The sequence below is a fragment of the Argentina anserina genome, unplaced genomic scaffold, assembly GCF_933775445.1.
Source record: "Argentina anserina unplaced genomic scaffold, drPotAnse1.1, whole genome shotgun sequence".
Taxonomy (NCBI): Eukaryota; Viridiplantae; Streptophyta; class Magnoliopsida; order Rosales; family Rosaceae; genus Argentina; species Argentina anserina.
The window spans coordinates 139,603-154,832 of record NW_026089424.1 but is presented as its reverse complement, the minus strand read 5'-3'; the positions used below and the strand labels follow the sequence as shown (position 1 = coordinate 154,832).

The window sequence follows — 15,230 nt, the reverse complement described above, 5'->3', positions numbered from 1 at the left end:
GAAACACACTCCCACACTTGCAAAACTCTCAAATACAATAGAAACTCGCATCAGAAGCCTTACAGAAGCCTTACAGAAAGAGACTCAAACGATGTAAAGATACACAATTGGACTAGTAAAGATACGCAAACGATGTATATTTACTCAGTTTGAAAGTAACACACTCCCACACTTGCAAAACTCTCAAATACAATAGAAACTCGCATCAGAAGCCTTACAGAAAGAGACTCAAACGAGAAATGAAAAGATACACAATTGGAATAGTAAAGATACGCAAACGATGTAAAGATACACAATTGGAATAGTAAAGATACGCAAACGATGTAAAGATACTCAGTTTGAAAGAAACACACTCCCACACTTGCAAAACTCTCAAATACAATAGAAACTCGCATCAGAAGCCTTACAGAAAGAGACTCAAACGAGAAATGAAAAGATACACAATTGGAATAGTAAAGATACGCAAACGATGTAAAGATACACAATTGGACTAGTAAAGATACGCAAACGATGTAAAGATACTCAGTTTGAAAGAAACACACTCCCACACTTGCAAAACTCTCAAATACAATAGAAACTCGCATCAGAAGCCTTACAGAAAGAGACTCAAACGATGTAAAGATACACAATTGGACTAGTAAAGATACGCAAACGATGTATATTTACTCAGTTTGAAAGAAACACACTCCCACACTTGCAAAACTCTCAAATACAATAGAAACTCGCATCAGAAGCCTTACAGAAAGAGACTCAAACGAGAAATGAAAAGATACACAATTGGAATAGTAAAGATATGCAAACGATGTAAAGATACACAATTGGAATAGTAAAGATACGCAAACGATGTAAAGATACTCAGTTTGAAAGAAACACACTCCCACACTTGCAAAACTCTCAAATTCAATAGAAACTCGCATCAGAAAGCCATACAGAAAGATACTCAAACGAGAAATGAAAAGATACACAATTGGAATAGTAAATATACGCAAACGATGTAAAGATACTCAGTTTGAAAGAAACACACTCCCACACTTGCAAAACTCTCAAATACAATAGAAACTCGCATCAGAAGCCTTACAGAAAGATACTCAAACGAGAAATGAAAAGATACACAATTGGAATAGTAAAGATACGAAAACGATGTAAAGATACTCAGTTTGAAAGAAACACACTCCGACACTTGCAAAACTCTCAAATACAATAGAAACTCGCATAAGAAGCCTTACAGAAAGATACTCAAACGAGAAATAAAAAGATACACAATTGGAATAGTAAAGATACGCAAACGATGTAAAGATACACAATTGGAATAGTAAAGATACGCAAACGATGTAAAGATACTCAGTTTGAAAGAAACACACTCCCACACTTGCAAAACTCTCAAATTCAATAGAAACTCGCATCAGAAAGCCTTACAGAAAGATACTCAAACGAGAAATGAAAAGATACACAATTGGAATAGTAAAGATACGCAAACGATGTAAAGATACTCAGTTTGAAAGAAACACACTCCCACACTTGCAAAACTCTCAAATACAATAGAAACTCGCATCAGAAGCCTTACAGAAAGAGACTCAAACGAGAAATGAAAAGATACACAATTGGAATAGTAAAGATACGCAAACGATGTAAAGATACACAATTGGAATAGTAAAGATACGCAAACGATGTAAAGATACTCAGTTTGAAAGAAACACACTCCCACACTTGCAAAACTCTCAAATACAATAGAAACTCGCATCAGAAGCCTTACAGAAAGAGACTCAAACGAGAAATGAAAAGATACACAATTGGAATAGTAAAGATACGCAAACGATGTAAAGATACACAATTGGAATAGTAAAGATACGCAAACGATGTAAAGATACTCAGTTTGAAAGAAACACATTCCCACACTTGCAAAACTCTCAAATTCAATAGAAACTCGCATCAGAAAGCCTTACAGAAAGATACTCAAACGAGAAATGAAAAGATACACAATTGGAATAGTAAAGATACGCAAACGATGTAAAGATACTCAGTTTGAAAGAAACACACTCCCACACTTGCAAAACTCTCAAATTCAATAGAAACTCGCATCAGAAGCCTTACAGAAAGAGACTCAAACGAGAAATGAAAAGATACACAATTGGAATAGTAAAGATACGCAAACGATGTAAAGATACTCTGTTTGAAAGAAACACACTCCCACACTTGCAAAACTCTCAAATTCAATAGAAACTCGCATCAGAAAGCCATACAGAAAGATACTCAAACGAGAAATAAAAAGATACACAATTGGAATAGTAAAGATACGCAAACGATGTAAAGATACACAATTGGAATAGTAAAGATACGCAAACGATGTAAAGATACTCATTTTGAAAGAAACACACTCCCACACTTGCAAAACTCTCAAATACAATAGAAACTCGCATCAGAAGCCTTACATAAAGATACTCAAACGAGAAATGAAAAGATACACAATTGGTATAGTAAAGATACGCAAACGATGTAAAGATACACAATTGGAATAGTAAAGATACGCAAACGATGTAAAGATACTCAGTTTGAAAGAAACACACTCCCACACTTGCAAAACTCTCAAATTCAATAGAAACTCGCATCAGAAAGCCTTACAGAAAGATACTCAAACGAGAAATGAAAAGATACACAATTGGAATAGTAAAGATACGCAAACGATGTAAAGATACTCAGTTTGAAAGAAACACACTCCCACACTTGCAAAACTATCAAATACAATAGAAACTCGCATCAGAAGCCTTACAGAAAGAGACTCAAACGAGAAATGAAAAGATACACAATTGGAATAATAAAGATACGCAAACGATGTAAAGATACACAATTGGAATAGTAAAGATACGCAAACGATGTAAAGATACTCAGTTTGAAAGAAACACACTCCCACACTTGCAAAACTCTCAAATACAATAGAAACTCGCATCAGAAGCCTTACAGAAAGAGACTCAAACGAGAAATGAAGAGATACACAATTGGAATAGTAAAGATACGTAAACGATGTAAAGATACACAATTGGAATAGTAAAGATACGCAAACGATGTAAAGATACTCAGTTTGAAAGAAACACACTCCCACACTTGCAAAACTCTCAAATTCAATAGAAACTCGCATCAAAAAGCCTTACAGAAAGATACTCAAATGAGAAATGAAAAGATACACAATTGGAATAGTAAAGATACGCAAACGATGTAAAGATACTCAGTTTGAAAGAAACACACTCCCACACTTGCAAAACTCTCAAATACAATAGAAACTCGCATCAGAAGCCTTACAGAAAGAGACTCAAACGAGAAATGAAAAGATACACAATTGGAATAGTAAAGATACGCAAACGATGTAAAGATACACAATTGGAATAGTAAAGATACACAAACGATGTAAAGATACTCAGTTTGAAAGAAACACACTCCCACACTTGCAAAACTCTCAAATACAATAGAAACTCGCATCAGAAGCCTTACAGAAAGAGACTCAAACGAGAAATGAAAAGATACACAATTGGAATAATAAAGATACGCAAACGATGTAAAGATACACAATTGGAATAGTAAAGATACGCAAACGATGTAAAGATACTCAGTTTGAAAGAAACACACTCCCACACTTGCAAAACTCTCAAATACAATAGAAACTCGCATCAGAAGCCTTACAGAAAGAGACTCAAACGACAAATGAAAAGATACACAATTGGAATAGTAAAGATACGCAAACGATGTAAAGATACACAATTGGAATAGTAAAGATACGCAAACGATGTAAAGATACTCAGTTTGAAAGAAACACACTCCCACACTTGCAAAACTCTCAAATTCAATAGAAACTCGCATCAGAAAGCCTTACAGAAAGATACTCAAACGAGAAATGAAAAGATACACAATTGGAATAGTAAAGATACGCAAACGATGTAAAGATACTCAGTTTGAAAGAAACACACTCCCACACTTGCAAAACTCTCAAATACAATAGAAACTCGCATCAGAAGCCTTACAGAAAGAGACTCAAATGAGAAATGAAAAGATACACAATTGGAATAGTAAAGATACGCAAACGATATAAAGATACACAATTGGAATAGTAAAGATACGCAAACGATGTAAAGATACTCAGTTTGAAAGAAACACACTCCCTGATCGGCTCGATTACTCGAGATCAATATTAACCCTGTAAGCACGTTAGTAGTATAAAGCAAGAGGGTATCGTTCACAAACCGGGGATCCAACCAGGGCATAGAATCACAAACATTTAACCACGAATTCATAAGAGTTTAAGAGATTTGATATATAGGATCGGGTTGAAAGATAAAAACAGAAAATAAAACCTAAACTAATATATACATGTGATCAACCAAACAACACATAAACATCACCAAACAAATCGTCACAAGTAGCTTCAAAATCATAATCTCATCCTATGCAAACACCGAGCCTTAGCGGACAAGTATTGAGTGAACAAACAACAACCTAATACCGAACTAGGTTACTTAGCGCATCCCTAACTCGAAACATGGCCTGGTAATCCTATCTTAGCGCTTAGAAATTACAAGGTAACATGTCATTCTCAATCTTACCACTTCATTGATTCATCTCTTATCTAATTACTTAGCGCATCTTAGATAACAACGAATCATGGTTAATTCCTAGTGATTACTAACAAGTCAAGCATGTCACTTACTTTAACAAGTTATCAAAAACACTTAAGAATCCTATATGCAAAACTAACTTAGCGCCTTGAATCACATATAGTTAACACACAAGAAAGAGAATCATTAAATCATTGAATTATAAACTCACGACATCTACATAGAAATCATAGAAAACAAAATCATAACTACTTTATAACATCTTGCAAAATCGTAAACTACATAAGAGTATTCCACAAATTCGGAACTAGCCAAAAACATAAACACAACATCACACAAAGAATCCAAACCGAAAACATAAGTGAAGAAGTAACGAGTTACACTTTGTAAATCTCCTTAGCGGTATCAAAACAAGGCAGCACGGCTTCAACTTGAATGGCAATCCGAGGCGTAGCGCTTTGAATCGAATGGAATGAAGGGAAGATGGTGTTTTCGCCTTGAATGGCTTTGAGGATGATGAGTAGTGTTTAAGGCAGAGCTTTGGCTAGTCTTGTGAGCAAGGTTGATGATGTTTATCTGTGGAAATGAGGTGCTATATATAGAGGAAGAAACCCAAGGGACGATGGCCACAAAGTCCACAAAGTTGAAACCAAATTGGTTGAGGTTTCCTAGATTCGGCAGATCTGACCTTTGTCCCTTGTTGTGGCCATAACTTTCTCTAGAAAATAGATATTGAGATGATTCCAACTGGTAATTTCAACTAGACTTCCGTGGCTTTTCATCCATATATCATGCACTTTCTCAATCATTCTGAGCTGTCCAGGGGAGCTCGTCAAAGTTGGATGACCTGCAGTGCCAGAATTCTGATTTCTATAAGGATTGCATATCTTTTGCATTAATTGCATATCTTCTTCCTCCTTTAATGATGATTTCTTTTGTACAAATTTCTTCCTTTAAATTAGGGAGGCAGCAAAAGTCTTAATTGTTGCAGCCATGTTTGATTTTTCTTAGCTCTCCTCATTAAATTTGCTGCATGCCTTCTTTGACTTTCTTGCCTCTTCTCATTTAATTTGCTGCATGCCTTCTTTGACATTCTTTGGTGCAGGGATTTATGGAGATTCTGATCATATTTGTGCTCTATATGCAGGACAAACAAGGTCCCAAGTTTCCCTCATAACCCTTGGATCAAAAACAAATCAATGGCTGAGATAATTCCGCCGAGCTCACCTGACCTCTGAGTAATGATTTGGTCATATCTCCCTGTAGGAATAAGATATTGATTTGATTCCAAATCCTACAGAAACTAGACTCAAAATCCTTTTTATCCATATAAGGTACATCTTCTAATACAATCGGAGCTATCCAGGGGAGCCCGTCGAAGTTGGACTACAAATCTTGACAGCATTTTCATTCTTGCATGGATTGGGCTTTTAAGTGTATATTCTTCTCTTTCCTTGTGGAACTAGGATTGCTTTCCTTCTCCAACATGGATTTGTATTTCCTAATAAGAATAAGTATATTAGAAACAAAGAAATACGAAAGGATGAATCCTACTCGAACAAGGAATCATATCTCAACAAGGATTATTAACACTTAGCACGATTTCATCATCAATTTACTTATAATTGATATAAGCTCTACCTAGACACTTATTCATACAAAAGAAACTAAAACATACTAAATAAGAGGTAACAAAGAGTAAGAATAGGGCATAATCACATTAAGAACGTCACACTTTGTGCTCCTATCAACAACCCCACACTTAAACTTTGCTAGTCCCTTAGCAAATACTAGAAAAGGGAAACAAAAATATAAAACAAAAAATCAATACAATTAAACTAACGACTCAACTATAATGCCTTCAACATTTTGTCTCAGAGATCTTCAAACTCATAGCATCAAGAATAACAATTAATCGAAATAGATAGAATGAATTCAATGGTTAATAAACATGAGATCTCACATAACAAGTAAGACATGGCAGAAACATAGGTGATTGTAAGCTCAACATGTTCAAAACAAGTTCAAATTCAACTCACAAGGGATATGCACTCCAAATATTTTCTCTCAAGAACATGGCATATGCTTAAAAGCTTTTCACACATAAGAGTTATGAGCACATAGTGAATTCGAAAACCTCATGAAAGATACCAATCATATGCACAAATGAACCAAAACCATATGCTTACTCATGAAACAAACTCCACAGATCAAGAGCTACTCATTTTAAGAATCATGCGGATCTTTATAAAAGGTAGGCTTAGGCTCGGTAAGGATATCATTTTTCAAGGAAAAGGAATCACAAAGGTCATCCTCAAGATTTAGCAGAGCAATAATCATCCACCTTATGTCGCCATACTTCATAAAACAAGGGCCAATTTTATCATGTTGGACCCATTCTTCACTCTAAACATTGTGAAAACGAACAAAGGCTAAAGTACAACATTATTGAGCCTTCAAAAAAATACATCACAACTCCAAATTCACATCAAACGTAGCTATGCCGTAACTTCTTTGTATTTTTTTTTATTCAAGCCGTGTTCATGTATTTTTCTCTTTTTCTTCTCACGGCATCTTTCTATTTTTTTTTTATTCTTTTCACTCTTTTCATACGGCATAAATACATACATAGCATAACCCCACACTTGAATCGAATCATCACTCCATATTAACATCAAATATCAGCTCTGCCAAGCCTCGAGAACAAGGTAGAGATATAACTATACTAAGCAAGGCTATTAACATGTTGGTGATGAAAGAAAAGGTTTAACGTAAGCTCAAAGGGGTTCATACTAAGGTGTCCCAAGCAGGGCTCAAATAAGGCATACGGCTTTTTGGTTTAAGTGGTGGAATTCCTAAAAAGATCCAACAATCATTTTCAAAATCAGAGTATATTATGATAAAAGTTTTGAAAGTTTCACAATGTAAGTTCTAGCATTCTCTAGTTCATTGCAATTCTATGGCATATGAATTAATCAAAATAGATGTAATGAGGTTATATAGCCAAGAAACGATAGATTAAACTCTCCAAAGAAAGGCACATATATGGCTCGAAACTCACATAGGTTACATGAATTCAAACAAGTAGGGAACATGTTCATTTTGTACCTAAGTTTCAAAATCCTCATCTACTACATGTTCGTACAAAATCTACACATCGATTAATCATCAAATAGCAATTAAGTTCAATTCAATATTGTGATCATCTATCAACCATAAATTCAGAGATCAACTCATCATAGACAGTTAAAGGCATACCTAAGACTCAAGAAAAAAAAAATCAATGCAACAAATACACCGAATGATGTATACCCCACCCCACACTTCAAATTTACATTGCCCTCAATGTACAATATGATAAGCAATGAAAATTAAAAAGAGATAAGGGATAAGAAAATGCAAACACTCGTTGATGGCTCCTTCATTGGCTTAAATTTATAGTCCAAAGCCTAGACTATCTCCAGAAATTCACTTGCTTGCCGTAGGTTCAAGGAGAGAAGTCTCCTCCATGTTATGCTCCACAAAGTTCTCATAGTACGGCTTCAAGCGATGTCCATTGACCTGAAATTCCTTCCCTTGCACTGGACTCCGTATCATTATTGCACCTGAAGGGAAAATGTTAGTGATAGTGAAAGGCCCTATCCATCTAGAACGTAATTTACCAGGAAACAACTTCAGTCGAGAATTAAACAATAAAACTTTTTGCCCAATGTCAAAGTGTTTCTTCCTAATCATACGATCATGGAACACCTTAGTCCTTTCTTTGTAAATCATGGCCGAATCATAAGCTTCGTTCCGAATCTCCTCAAGCTCGTGCAATTGCAACTTCCTATGCAATCCGGCCTCATCAATGTCCATGTTAAAATTCTTCACAGCCCACCATGCCCGATGCTCAAGCTCCACGGGTAGATGGCATGCCTTGCCATAAACTAATCGAAATGGTGACATTCCAAGAGGAGTCTTGTATGCCGTTCTATAGGCCCAAAGAGCATCATCCAATCGCTGAGACCAATCCTTGCGTGATGGTCCAACAGACTTCTCCAAAATTCTCTTAATCTCACGATTCGATAGCTCGACTTGTCCACTTGTTTGGGGGTGATAAGGTGTAGCAACCTTATGCTTGATTCCATACTTCTTCAACAAAGCCTCAATGGTCCGGTTACAAAAGTGAGATCCTCCATCACTAATGATAACTCGCGGCATACCAAACCTAGAGAAAATGTTAGAACGAAGGAAATCTGCAACAACTCGAGAATCATTAGTCCGGGTGGCCTTTGCTTCCACCCATTTAGAAACATAGTCAACACAAACGAGTATGTACAAGAAACCATTAGAGCTAGGAAAAGGTCCCATGAAATCGATACCCCAACAATCAAATAGTTCAATAGTCAAGATAGGATGCATCGGCATTTGATCTCTAGAACCTATGTTTCCCATGCGTTGGCATCTATCACAAGTCATGCAAAACTGGTATGCATCTTTAAAGATCGTAGGCCAAAAGAAACCACATTCCAACACCTTAAGAGCAGTCCTACGTGAACCAAAATGTCCTCCACCAGACTCAGAATGGCAAAAAGTAAGTATAGAATGATGTTCAGATTCAGGGACACACCTCCTAATGATTTGATCAACACAATGTTTCCACAAGTATGGTTCATCCCAAACATAATACTTAGCTAATGCCTTGAGTCTATTCTTTTGAGCATGCGATAAAGTATCCGGAAATTGCTTAGAAACTAAATAATTCACAATATCTGCATACCATGGCTCACTTACCTCAACTCGAAAGAGTTGCTCATCCGGGAAACTCTCTTGGATAGCCACGGGCTCGGCATCTCTCACCAAACGACTCAAATGATCCGCCACAACATTGTCACTGCCCTTCTTGTCCTTGATCTCGAGATCGAACTCTTGGAGTAAGAGAATCCATCGAATCAATCTTGGTTTTGCATCCTTCTTCGTCATTAAGTACTTCAAAGCTGCATGGTCAGTGTAAACAATAACTTTGGATTGAAGTAAGTAAGAACGAAACTTATCTAGAGCAAAGATCACGGCAAGAAGTTCTTTTTCAGTTGTGGTGTAGTTTTGTTGAGCATCATTGAGCGTTCGTGAGGCATAATAGATGGCATAGGGCTGCTTATCCTTCCTCTGCCCTAGCACGGCTCCAACTGCATAGTCGGAGGCATCACACATCAACTCAAATGGCAAGGACCAATCCGGCGGTGCCATGATTGGTGCCGAAGTTAAGAGCTTCTTCAAAGTCTCGAATGCAAGCTTGCAATCATCATCAAAGTGAAAGGGAACGTCTTTTTGAAGCAATGAACTCATTGGTCTCGCAATCTTGGAAAAGTCCTTGATAAACCTACGATAGAAACCTGCATGTCCAAGAAACGATCGAACATCCCTCACACTTGTAGGGAGGGGTAAGTGACGCACAAGATCTATTTTAGACTTATCAACCTCAATTCCTCTAGATGAAACAATATGGCCTAAGACAATGCCTTGCGTAACCATGAAATGACATTTTTCCCAATTTAAAACCAAGTTAGTTTCTTCACAACGTTTAAGCACAAGTTCCACATTCTCTAAACATGCATCGAAATTCTCACCATAAACAGAGAAATCATCCATGAAAACTTCAATTTTAGAACCAATATACTCAGAGAAAATGTGATACATACAACGTTGAAACGTACCTGGAGCGTTGCATAAACCAAAAGGCATGCGACGATACGCAAACGTACCAAAAGGGCATGTGAATGTCGTCTTTTCTTGATCTTCCTCCGCAACACTAATCTGATTGTATCCACTATATCCATCAAGGAAACAATAGAAAGAATGACCCGCCAATCTCTCAAGCATTTGATCAATGAATGGCAACGGCATGTGATCCTTCCTTGTTGTGGCGTTGAGCTTTCTATAGTCGATACACACACGGTGACCAGTCACCGTCCTTTGAGGCACTAACTCATTATCTTTGTTCTTTACCACCGTGATTCCTGACTTCTTTGGTACAACTTGAATGGGAGATATCCACCTACTATCCGAGATGGGGTAGATCACGCCACAACCGTGCAACTTAGTGATTTCATCCTTTACAACTTGCATCATTGGTGGATGAAGGCGTCTTTGACATTCCTTGGTTGGTTTGGCACCATCTTCAAGCAAAATTCGGTGCACACACATGGTAGGGCTGATTCCTTTGATGTCGGCTAGGGTCCATCCTATTGCCGTCTTGTGTTTCTTTAACACTTCAATCAATCTCTCCTCTTGTTCCTCGTTGAGTGCAGATGAAATGATCACGGGCAATGTATCCTCATCTCCCAAAAACGCATACTTCAAGTGGTCCGGAAGAACCTTAAGATCAAGCTTTGGGGCTTGCACCACAGAAGGAAGATTCTTGTTAGTAGTTAAGAGAATTGGACTAGGAGAGACATAACTTACCTCACGTGGCGAAACCTCAAGAGAGGCCACATTCTCTAGTACAAATGATGGCACGGCATCATTGGCTTCCAACTCAGAAACGTTGGAGCCATCACTTGCAAATCCGGCCCCGTGGGAAATGGTGAGTGTTAACTCGTCATGTGCCAAGGTATCTAGATAGTTATCTGCAAGGGAATCAAGAATGTCAACTGAAAAACAATCACTTAATTCCGAAAGAGGATACCTCATGGCTTCAAAGATGTTGAAGCTAATCACTTCACCGTCGAACTCAAAGGTGAGTGATCCACTAAACACATCAATCTTCGTTCTTGCAGTCCTCATAAAGGGACGCCCCAACAAAATAGGGACCTCCTTGTCATCTACTTCAGTTGGCTCCATGTCAAGGACATAGAAGTCCGCAGGGAATATCAAGCTTGAAACCTGCACAAGAACATCTTCAACATAGCCCAAAGGGACTTTGTTGGAACAATCAGCTAATCGGATAACCACACTATCTTTTTTCAAATCTCCTAGACCTAAGTTAGCATAGATGTAGTAAGGCATTACATTGATCGATGCTCCTAAGTCTAGCATTATCTTGTGAAATTTTGTGTTACCGATTGTACAAGGGATAGAAAAACTCCCTGGATCCTTGAGCTTAGGTGGTAGCTTCCTTTGGAGCACGGCTGAGACCGTCTCATTCATTGTGACCACTTCCTTCTCTCGAGTCATCCTCTTATTGGTGCACAACTCCTTTAGAAACTTAGCGTACTTCGGGATTTGTTGAATGCATTCAATGAGAGGCATGTTCACTTCTACCCTTTTAAAGATGTCGAGCATGGCTTGATCAGAGTCATCCTTCTTCTTCTTTGCGAATCTATTGGGGAAGGGGACACGAGGAAGAGCATTAGTTGAAACCACACCACTAGAGTTAGGATCCTTACCTGTCTCATGAACGACATGATTACTTTGGGGCAGAGGCACGACATCATTGACCTTAGAGGAGGCAGGGTCCTTCTCTCGGTCATTTGCATTGAAATTCTCGGCCTCTTTGTCTTTAGAAGGTATGGCCTTCTTGATTGGCTGCAATGGAACATCTAATAGCCTGCCACTTCTTGTCATCATGGCCTTCACATTGGGATTTGGCTCGGTTTGGCTTGGCAACTTACCTCCTTCATGGATCTTACCCATGAAGTCGATCACTTGTCCCATCTGCTTCTTAAGCTCGGTTATGTCTTTAGAATGAGCTTGTTGACCTGTAACTAAAGCTTGAGTAGCAGAGTTTAAATTTTGTTGCCCTTGAGCTAGGGACTTCAAAAGTTCATCATAGTTAGGTGCAGATGTATTATTTGAACCATGAACATTGGAGTTAAATGGAATAGAACCTTGAGGTACCTGAGGTCGCACAAACAAACCTGAAGGACGAGGTCCTTGACCTTGAGCATTGGACGGTTGAGCATTGTTGTTCCAGCGAAAGTTGGGATGGTCTCTAAGTCCAGGATTGTATGTGTTCGAGTAAGGATCGTACCTAGGCCTTTGTTGCCCCATGAAGTTCAACTCCTCTTCAGTTATTGCACCATTTGGACAATTCTCGGTGGTGTGGTCCTTGAATGAACAAATGCCACATGCTTGAGTGTTGATGGTCGAACCATTGAATGCCTTAACTAGAACATCAAGCTTTCTTTCTAAAGTAGCCATTTGATTCCTTGTATCAACGTCATACACTCCACGGCTCTTGCTTCCTCTCTTTTCCTTAGAACTAAATTGGCGATTGTTGTCTGCCAAGTCATCAATCAAGGTATAAGCTTCTTGACTGGTCTTGTTCATGAATGTGCAGCCACATGCCGAATCCACCATACTCTTGTTAATGGTGTCGAGTCCTTCATAGAAGAATTGCACCAAGTCATCCAATGAAATACCATGGTGAGGGCACTTTCTTTGTAGTTCTTGAAATTCCTCCCATGCCTCGTAGAGTGAATCACCATCCTTTTGAGTGAAGTTCTGAATCTCCCTCCTTAGTCTTTTCGTGAGTTGAGCAGGGAAGAATTGTTTCAAGAACTTCCTAGTCATTTCATCCCATGTGGTGATGATTCCCGGAGGCAGAGAGTATAACCAACGTTTAGCATCATCCTTAAGGGTAAATGGAAACAAAAGCAACCTCAAGCCTTCTTGAGACAGATGATGAATCGATTGGAGCTTGCAAATGTCCAAGAACTCCCTAAGGTGAACATTAGGGTCTTCCATTGAGGAACCAGAATACTTAGGCAGTTGTTGGCTTCATTAGGTGGAGTGAAAGCAATGCATGAAGGTGATTCAGGGGTGGTGGGGATGAAAGCATTCTTGAGTGCCATTGGAGCACCAACAAGAACTATATCACGGTCCGCAATTGTGTCTATCTCTGAATTGAAGATGAAGGGAAAGAGAGGATCCTCCTCTTCTTCTGATCTAGGTGAAGAGTTCAAGATTGAATTGCTTGGCGATGATTCGAAATCTAAGGGTCCACTTGTGAAAGAGTTGTTTAAATCTCTAAGTGCTTGAATTCGATCTTTGAGCTCTTGTGTTCTCTTAGATATTTCGGACATGCATAATTCCTGTAATACAAAAGTTAAAGGGTTAGCATTGAAGGATACAAAATGAAGACAAGAATCGTGCCCTTCCTTGGTCATATACGCAGCACACTTATGGAAGAGGCACGACAACTATGTTGTCATGTTACAAAGTTAGTTCTTTACGTTTACAAAGTTCATACAATTCACAAGTTCTTTTTGCTATTTCAATGATTGAATGATCGATTGATTCTAAGTTGTAAACCAAGGTGGACGTGCGGCCTAAGTATGGATGCCTAGACACAAGATCAAGTCTTTGTTTCAGAAGGCCTGTAGCTCAATCAGAGATAGTGAACATGGTAGGACTCATTTGTTGAACTACGGAGAGCGAACTCCCTATCGACTCCATCACCGAGATGTATGTCAATCAATAGTTCTCTGAGATCCAATTTTGGTCCCATGCACCAGAGTAATAAGAGAGCGTGCCCCTTACTCAGCTGGACTTAAACTTGGGTGTTAGACAATTCTCCAAGTGTTAATAAAAGCCGCCCTCAACCTCATGCAAAAACTTTGGAAGAAAACATGAGGGGTTGAGGCTAATATTAACAAAAGGAACTTTACCTATTCCGTTCGATTTACAACCTACAACAATCATTCATTCACTCATAAAAAAATAACAACCTAAGATAAAATTACTATATGTTAGAACAAAGTAAGAAAAACATATACAAATTTACAATATAAACAGTGAATTCGAAATTAAAAGATTGGGATCCATAATGATGGATCCCCGGCAACGGCGCCATTTGATCGGCTCGATTACTCGAGATCAATATTAACCCTGTAAGCACGTTAGTAGTATAAAGCAAGAGGGTATCGTTCACAAACCGGGGATCCAACCAGGGCATAGAATCACAAACATTTAACCACGAATTCATAAGAGTTTAAGAGATTTGATATATAGGATCGGGTTGAAAGATAAAAACAGAAAATAAAACCTAAACTAATATATACATGTGATCAACCAAACAACACATAAACATCACCAAACAAATCGTCACAAGTAGCTTCAAAATCATAATCTCATCCTATGCAAACACCGAGCCTTAGCGGACAAGTATTGAGTGAACAAACAACAACCTAATACCGAACTAGGTTACTTAGCGCATCCCTAACTCGAAACATGGCCTGGTAATCCTATCTTAGCGCTTAGAAATTACAAGGTAACATGTCATTCTCAATCTTACCACTTCATTGATTCATCTCTTATCTAATTACTTAGCGCATCTTAGATAACAACGAATCATGGTTAATTCCTAGTGATTACTAACAAGTCAAGCATGTCACTTACTTTAACAAGTTATCAAAAACACTTAAGAATCCTATATGCAAAACTAACTTAGCGCCTTGAATCACATATAGTTAACACACAAGAAAGAGAATCATTAAATCATTGAATTATAAACTCACGACATCTACATAGAAATCATAGAAAACAAAATCATAACTACTTTATAACATCTTGCAAAATCGTAAACTACATAAGAGTATTCCACAAATTCGGAACTAGCTAAAAACATAAACACAACATCACACAAAGAATCCAAACCGAAAACATAAGTGAAGAAGTAACGAGTTACACTTTGTAAATCTCCTTAGC

At 38.0% G+C, this 15,230-nt stretch overlaps 1 non-coding gene across 1 annotated transcript; it reads left to right on the top strand.

Annotated features, from left to right (window-relative positions):
* Nucleotides 1-12,939: 12,939 nt before the first annotated feature.
* Nucleotides 12,940-13,046, top strand: LOC126804576 (small nucleolar RNA R71). The gene has a single exon (XR_007673471.1). It is a non-coding gene; the product is annotated as a small nucleolar RNA R71 (small nucleolar RNA).
* The last annotated feature ends 2,184 nt before the right edge of the window (nucleotides 13,047-15,230 follow it).